Below are 9191 nucleotides of genomic sequence, written 5' to 3'. Positions count from 1 at the left end.
TGATATTCTTTGATTTTCACAGTGACTTAGAGATAAGCATGATTGTGGGTCATTCCAATTTCACAGATGAGGAAGTCAAGGCTTTAAGTCAATTGCCCAATCTACAAAGCTAGACAGTTGTGGAGTCTTCCCTCAAAATAAGGAGCTGCTCCCAGAAGACAAGTTCATAACCACTATGCTAGTGATTCAGCATGACCACTTCAAAGGTAACCATCTTTCTCTTTTTCTGTCAAACTGCAATTGTGATGGAGCCGATAAAGTGACAGCATACAACTTGACGACACTACAGAGAGTGTGGCTTTGAAAGCATAATGCATCAGCGAGGTATTTAAATTAACCTGTCATGTTTCCTCCTACAGGAGCTAAGGATCTGAGTCATCTTTTAAAAGAAGCAGCGTGGTGCTGCTGGTGAACAGCCTCATGCAGAACTCATTTGGATGGCAGTTTCCAAACTGAATATGCATCACAACACAAATCAAGGTGTATACAGTGTGCACTGGGAGACAGATGATGTCAAACATCTGCTGAAATACACATTCACACGTTATAACAAGCCAAGGTTATAAACTATCACGGGCACTGACACTCTAATTATCTTGATAGTGGGAGCCCGTGGGTCTCACATGGCTGCTTATGTAGCAAAAAAAGTCCAAGATGATGACAAAACATTTTCTACACAAAAATGTGTGGGATGCATAAAGAACATAGTGCCCCACAGACAAGGGCTAAAAATCTATGTGTGCAAGCATGTATGCATGAATGTGTGTGCTTATGTGTCATGTGAGTGTGTGTGTTTGTGTGTGTGTGTGTTCACGTATGTGCCACTATGAATATACATCTTGTCTGTGGAAGTCAGAGTACAACCTTGGGTGTCACTCCTCAGGAGCCATCTACCTTGCCTTTTGAGACAAGGCCTCTTACTCACATAGTACATTAGTCTGGCTTGTCAGTGAGCCCCCAAAATTCTTCTACTTATGTAGCTGTATTACAAATGTGTGCCACCAGACCTGTCTTTGTAACATGGGCTTTAGGGATGAAATATAGGTCCTCATGTTTTTAAGATCATAACCTCCCTGATTGAACTATCTCCTTAACTCTAGAAAGCAATAATTTCTTTGTTAATTTATTTACTTATCCACTTTGCATGCTGGTTGCAGCCCTCTTCCTCTTTTCCTCCCATTCATGCCCACCCATGTTCTTCCTCCATCCCCCCTCTTCTATTCCTCAGAAAAGGAATAGACCTCTCCTACTCCAGCTTGTCAAGGTATGTCAGGGAAGTGACCAAAGAGCAGGCAACACTGTCCATTTTAGAGATAGACCCTGTTTCCCTTACTAGGGGTCCCAGATGAAGCCAAAGCTGCCCGTCTGCTACATCTGTGCAGGTGACCTAGATTCAATCCATGCATGGTCCTTTGTTGGTATTTCAGTCTCCAAAAGCCCATCTGGACTCAGGTTAGTTGATTCTATTGGTTTTCTTGTGACGCTTTTATCACCTCTAGGTCCTTTTATCCTTCTCCCCACATTTCTGTAAGACTCCCTATATTTCACCCAATGTTTGGCTGTGAGTCTCAGCATCTCTTTTGAACCACTGCTGGGTGGAATTTCTCAGAGGACAGCTCTGCTAGACACATGTCTGCAGGCATAGCAGAGTATCCTTAATAATGTGTAGAGTTGGGTCTCTCCCATGGGGAGTGTCTCAGGTTGGGCCAGGCATTGGTTGGACATTCCCTCAATCTCTGCTCTATCTTTATTCTTGCATATCTTGAAGGCAGGGTAAATTTTGGGTCAAATTTTTGGTTGGTGGGCTGGTGTTCCCCTTCCTCCACTATAAATCCTGTCTAGTTAGAGGGTGTTTTCTTCAGTTTCCATGGACCCTGCTACTAGAAATCTTAGCTAAGGTCCCCCTCATATCCTTGTAGAACCTTATGCTTACTTAGGTCTCCAGCTTGTCACTGAGATGCCCCTGCCCACAGTTTCTTTTTCTATGTAAGCAATCTGCCTTCCCCCTCCCCCAGGTCTCATCTCCACCCTTATTTCTCTGTTCTACCTTTTCTGCCTTGATACCTCTCTTCAACTATACCTGTTCTATATTCTATTTCACCTTCTGAGTGACATTTAAGTATCCTCCCTTGTGACTTCCTTGTTACTTAGCCTCTTTGAGTCTGTGAATTGTTCTGTGCTTATCCTGTACTATATGGTTAATATCTGCTTATAAGTGAGTACATACCATATGTGTCTTTCTGGGTCTGGTTTACCTCATTCAGAATAATATGTTCTTTCTTTTTTTTTCAGGTGTACTGTTATTCTGGGCTCTAAGATTGAAATTGTGCAGGGAGATGCCAGTATTAGGGTCTGAGTTAGAACAGGGACTCCTCAGCAGCCGAGGGCCTCACTCTTGCTCTCGTGTCCTTGCTGGGGTGGGTGGTCCAGGGATTCTTACTCCTTGGAGGCCATGTAGGCCATGAGGTCCACCACCCTGTTGATGTAGCCAAATTCATTGTCATACCAGGAAATGAGTTTTACAATGTTGTCATTGAGGGCAATGCCATCCCCAGCATCAAAGATGGAAGAGTGGGAGTCACTGTTAAAGTTTCAGGTGACAACCTTGTCCTCAGTGTAGCCTAGGATGCCCTTCAGGGGGCCCTCAGATGCTTGCTTTACCACGTTTTTGATGTCATTGTACTTGAAGAGTTTCTCCAGTCTGCATGTCAGCTCCATGATGGACACGTTGGAGGTAGCAACACAGAAGGCAGTGAGCTTCCTGTTCAGCTCTGGGATGATCTTGGCCACAGCTTGGCAGCACCAGTGGATGCAGGGATGATATTCTGGGCAGCCTGATGGCCATCACACCACAGCTTTCCAAAGGGGCCATCCACAGTCTTCTTGGTGGCAGTGATGGGATGTAGTATGGTCATGAGTCCTTTCATGATGCCAAAGTTGTCATGGATGACCTTGGCCAGGGGGCTAAGCAGGTAGTGGTGCAGAAAGCATTATTCACAATTTTGAGTGAGTTGTCATACTTCTCGTGGTTCATACCCATCACAAACATGGGGGCATCAGCAGAAGAGGCAGAGATGATGACCCTTTTGGCTCCACCCTTCAGGTGGGCCCCGGCCTTCTCCATGGTGGTAAAGACACCAGTAGATCCCATCACCAGCATCAGCCTACTTGATGTTAGCAGGATCTCACTCCTGGAAGATGGTGATGGGTTTCCCATAGATAGCAAACTTCCCATTCTCAGCCTTGACCGTGCCGCAGAACTTTCCATGGGTAGAGTCATACTGGAACATGTGGACATGTAGTGGAGGTCAATGAAGGGGTCATTGATGGCAACAATCTCCACTTTGCCAGATAAGAAGCAAATCCTGGTAACCAGGCACCCAATACAGCCAAATCCATTTACTCTGACTTCCACCATCATCTCAAGGGACGAGGCTGGCATTGCATAAGATATGGCTGTCTCTGGAAGAGGAAGGAGCAGAGAAGCCAGAATGGTATTTTCTAGTTCAATTCATTTGCCTACACATTTAATGATTTCCTTGTTTTTGATAGTTGAGTAGTATTCCATTCCATGTGTAAATAAATGTACCACATTTAAAAAATATCCATTCTTCAGTTGAGAGACATTTGGGTTGTTTCAAGTTTTTGGCTAGTAAGAAAAAAGTGCTCTAAGCATAGTTGAACAAATGTCCTTGTTGTATGGTGGAGCGTCTTTTGGGTATATGTCCAGGAGAGGCATAGGTGGGTATTGAGGTAAAACTATTCTCAATTTTCTGAGAAAGTACCCAATTGATTTCCAAAGTGGTTGTATAGGTTTGCACTCTCACCACCATTGAAGGAGTGTTCTCCTTTCTCTACATCCTTGCCAGCATGTGCTGTCACTTATGTTCTTTTATCTTAGCTATTCTGAAAGGTGTAAGATGAAATACCAGAGTTGTGTTGATTTGCATTTCTCTGATGACTAAGGACCTTGAACATTTCTTTAAGTTTTTCTAGGCCATTTGATATTCTTCTGTTGAGACTTCTCTGTTTAGCTTGTGTCCCATTTTTAAATTAGCAGTCCTACATCCAATAAAGGGCTACATCCAAATATATAAACAATTCGAAAAATTAAATCCAACAAACAAAAGCAGTAATGTTTTGACTTTTAGAAACCTATACTGTAACAAATGGTTCCATGTTATCTGCCCCTACACACACTCACACACACACACACACACACACACACACACACACACACACACACACACACACATGCTCATTAACTTACAAGGAGGTGATAAACTAATAAAACAGCTGCAACAGCTGCAAACTGAGCATATTATAAGTCAGAAATCAGTTAATACACATAACATATGGAACATTATTCCTCAGTGGCCCAGCACAGTGTAAAGCATCTATTCTGTGATCACATGACTGACTGAGGGCTGTGACTGAAGTCACTGCCCAGAAGCTCAAGAGAGAATCCCACCATCACTAGTCTGAAAAATGTTCAAAATTCAAAGTATAGCATATAGGTTTCTTGCCATCAAGAAATTATAAGGGGAACAATGAAAGTCAATAATGCTGACTGTTTTTGTGTGCATATCTGTGAAAATGACCACCATCTTGCTAAAGATGAAGTGGGATGAAGCAGAAGAAGATGAAGTCTCCAGGTCTGTCTGACTTATTACTTGCTGAGGCTCTACCCCACTCAAGACCTGAATCATAGCCTTCATGAAAGCTTTTCATACATCCATACGCTCACTAGAAAGTACTTACATAATAAGTGTCAACCATTGTTCTAGGAACTAGTTATCAACTGACATGCAGTAGCCACTTTGCAACCTCCTGACCATGGACTAAACAAAGACTAAACAGAGTTCAGGAGGGCAATATACAAAATAATTAGGCAAAGTCAGTCGCATACCATTTTCATCTTTTGTTTTTTTCCTCAAAATCTTCTCATGCCAGAACTTCTGACTTTTGCTTACCTAACCATATTTGTTTCCCTACAGGTTATTATGAAACAGACATGGCTTTCCCACATAAGAAATTTCCTCCTTACAAAAGACAGCCTTTTCCCCTTTCTTGGTTTTCCTGGTGTAGTGTGATAGTGTGTACATGCTCTCATAAATGTACATACACACATATAGAGGTCAGGAGTTAAGGTCAAGTGTCTTTATTGGTCATTTTCCATCTTTTTTTGCTTTTACATTTATTTAATTACTTAATGTATATATTGACACATATGCCATAGCACATGGAAGAGAGAGGAAAACTTATAGGAATTGGTTTTATTCTTCTACTATGTGGGTCCCAAGGATGGAAGTTTTTGACAAGTACCTTTACCAGATGGACCATTTTGCCAGCACTCCACCTTTTTTCAGACATGATGTCTCATGGAACATGAAATTCCTCAATATGACCAAGCGCATAGCTCCAAGAATCTTCTTGCCTGTGCCTCTGCCTCCTCAATGGTGGGATTATGGATTCATGCCAGTACTCTTAAATTTTTACATGGATGCCTGGAACTGAATTCAGGCCCTCACACTTTTACAAAAAGCATTTTACACAGTGTATTACCTCTCCATCTGCCTACAGTCCTCTTCAATTATATTAAAAGTCCATATGCTATATATGTATAACTACAAAAATCTCCAAAACTATATATGTGACTTGCTGGTTCAGTTGGAGTTATTAAAAAAACATTACCTTAAATAAAGAATTTGTAATTAAAGTTATGGAATAAGATTTTTTATTTGTGTTGAGAAAGAGAAACATTTTACCCCCAAGGATTAATAGCATATTTTGCTGATGCTTCATCAAAAGACATCAACCATGGAGGATGCCCCCTTTAGTAGCCTCTTCAATTCTGGGATGATTTCTACTTCTAGAGGACCAGGATGATGGTTGAACAAGTAAAAGTACCTGTTGTGGCACCCTGATGACTTGAGTTTGACTCCTGGAGCTGATATTGGAAGGAGAGAATACTATATCTGAAAACATTTACACAAGATAGATCAGGAGTCCTGCATACAAAACATAAAATTTAAAATTTCAAGTCAGTAAGCAAATTGGCACTTAGTGGCTGCAGTTAATTTCCAGTATCGCTTGGATTTGTAGTCCTTTGCATCCAGTGACAATCACCTCCAGTCACACATGCACACACTCACACATTCACACACAAGAATGAATAAGAAGGTAGATGAGGATATTAGAAACATTCATACATGTTTGCATACAGTGAGAGAGAAAGGGGGCTCTGGTGAGGAAGCAGGTATGAAGTACAAATCAAATGAGCTCAGTTACTGGAACAGGAAAAGGGAAGGAGCAGTCTCAGCCCTTATCATCGTCTACTGGACAGTGCAGACACACAGATTGCTCTCGTACTTCTAGCTCATAGCTTTGACAAAACACACATTCGATGTTTTAAGCCTCTCACATTTGTAATTTGTTGCAGAAGACACACACAACTACTCATTCAAATGATGAATTACCTACATAAAGATGAAGCAACATCATTCAAAACCCATTTGTACTTTGCATTTCTGCAAACCTTTATAAATATTATCTGAATTAAAAGCACCCCTTAGTCCAATTAGCAGTAGATGTTACAACGTAAATAGGTTTAACAGAATCCAAGAGCAAAGGAGTTGGTAATTATGTAGTCAGGGAGATGGTAGGAGGTAGCTAAAAACCATAATCTTTTCTCCATTTCCCCAAAACATATAGAGCCTGTAGAGAGGAGGTTTTCCTTGGGCACCTACTAATCAGATCCAGTCAGTGTTCTAAAAAATTGTAGACTTATCAGTTTGGTGTCAAAAACACATTGAAAAGATATGGGAAATGCCAGCACTTCAAACACGTTCGTCTGTTCACTCTTTTTTTTTTTTTTTTTTTTTTTTGGTTTTTCGAGACAGGGTTTCTCTGTGTAGCCTTGCCCATCCTGGACTCACTTTGTAGACCATGCTGGCCTCGAACTCACAGTGATCCACGTGCCTCTGCCTCCCGAGTGCTGGGATTAAAGGCGTGCGCCACCATGCCCGGCTCTCTATCCACTCTTTTAACAAATGTTACTGAGTCTCACACTATGTAAAAGACATATTTTAGCACAGAAATCCAAAGTTCTTGCCTTCATAAAGCATTAGGCTTCCTTGTGTGGGAAAGGTACAGTATGTCCAAGTTCAGAACTACATATGCTAATATAGCAGGAAGTAGTACAGAAAGTTAACACTGGATATGGACCAGAGAATGTTTGCTATGAATGGAAGAGGAAGTATGATGACCAGAAAGACATTTGAGCTAAGACTTGAATATTTAGAAAAATAATCTAACCACATGTTGAGCACATGATATAATATCTAGGCAATTAGGGCAACAAATGTATAATCTGAAAATCAACATCAAGAGAAGAATTGGTTAAATCTGATTATTGGAGGTGATCCAGGCACAGGAAGAGAGTGGTGGCATGGAAGCAGAGTGCCCAGATAGACAAATGAATCTTTGTGATGGCTTAGAATCTGGAGATGGAATAAACGTACAGTTGCGGTTTTTATTCCTCCCGGCTCTGTTTCCACAGTGGTCCCTAACTCATTCCAGAATGCCTCAGACAGTGAGTGCTTCTGTATAGACCTCTAAGTAAGTTTACTGTTGTCACTGGGGCAAAAGACTTTCTGTGAATACAAGTGGAAATTAACGGCTGCCAGTAAGTGCCTCTTGGCTGACCTACTTGAAATTTTAAATTTCATGTTTTGTGTGCAAAACCCCAATCTATATATTGTATAGGAATTCTCATGTATGTTTGACTTTCCCATTACCAGTATTTTCATTTGTTAGAATGGAGGAAGCATTTGTACTTTTGATACGTGGTGTCACATCTTGGTCCAGATTCAAACAAAAAGTACTTGGGCACAGAGAAATCCTGGAGAGAGAGAGAGAGAGAGAGAGAGAGAGAGAGAGAGAGAGAGAGAGAGAGAGAGAGACAGACAGACACAGAAGAAGAAAAAGAAGAAGAAAAAGGAGGAAAGAAAGGAAGGAAGGAAGGAAGAAAAGAATGACCTGACAGTTACTAAGAGTGCAAAGCTGGCATTCAAAGTTAGAATATACACTGTTGGAAAAATGAGTTAGTATTGGAATATGTAAAGCAGTAGTATAGGAATCAAATGTCTAGAGTTGGATTTGTCCCTAATTGTAAGGATCACATAATTAAATCAACTTCCATTGATTCTGTGTTTTTGCTTCTCTAAAGGGAAAATAATGGACAAATGCCTTCAATGTTCTTTCAGCAGCTAACGGTCTACAAAAATATTATGCATCCTGCATAGACTCTGGGCTGACTTCTTTCTTTTTTACTATTCTCATCCTATATCACACCTGTGCTGTTTTCCCTATTTTTATTACAAGTGACTATTACTTTTTGAATGGCTTCTTTGAAATGAATAAAGTCAATTTAAATCACAAGGTTAGCATCTTTAAATTTTTTTCCCTAGAGTAAATTGAATGCGTGATTTTTATGCACCAGACACATTTCCCTTCTCCTATTTAGAGAGCCTTTTTCTGTTTTGTGGTTTCTTGAGTATTTCAAAAACATATTCATTCAAAGTGAGGCTGTCTGGCTTGTCTCGTATTTCCAAGAATATACAGTTATTCTGGAAGGCTTTGATTTCATTTGTGGGGATTTCCAGATCTCTTCAGCAAAACTCAATAATGCCTTTTCCTTGGAGAATATTTAGAGTACAGATATAAAGACCAATGTGTTTCATAAAGATTCATTGCTTTCAAATTATTTCCCATTTGGGAACAATAGCATAAGTCTCATAGGTAAATATTCCATCTTGTAGTATACTTTTACTCTTCCTATACATGTGACAACTGATTTATTGTCATGAATTTTATATTAAGGTGTGATGGCAGAATTCTGAACCTAGACAAAGAAAGCATGTGACTTTATTTTATCATCTACTTAATTAGTTATTTTGGATAGATGGTTGATATTTTAAAACATTGGTTTAAATGTTCAATTATTTTTCTGTTGGAGAGAAAAAAATGAGTGAACTGGTGAATTGGTCTCAAGTGGCTTTTTAGTTCGTATCCCAATATAGACATTATACCAAATCCTGTTGAAGCCTTATAACACTATATAACTAATCTCTTTCCAAGGATGAAGAACCCAAAGTTTACAAAATAGGTGTGTTTGTGGTCACATAACT

The 9191-nt window shown here is 40.2% G+C and overlaps 1 pseudogene; it reads right to left on the bottom strand.

Moving 5' to 3' along the window:
* Positions 1 to 2436: 2436 nt before the first annotated feature.
* Positions 2437 to 3418, bottom strand: LOC127188566 (glyceraldehyde-3-phosphate dehydrogenase-like; annotated as a pseudogene).
* Between the last annotated feature and the right edge of the window lie 5773 nt (positions 3419 to 9191).

The sequence above is a fragment of the Acomys russatus genome, chromosome 4, assembly GCF_903995435.1.
Source record: "Acomys russatus chromosome 4, mAcoRus1.1, whole genome shotgun sequence".
Lineage (NCBI taxonomy): Eukaryota > Metazoa > Chordata > Mammalia > Rodentia > Muridae > Acomys > Acomys russatus.
Note: the sequence above shows the minus strand (reverse complement) of the source record. Positions and strands in the feature narration are given on the sequence as shown.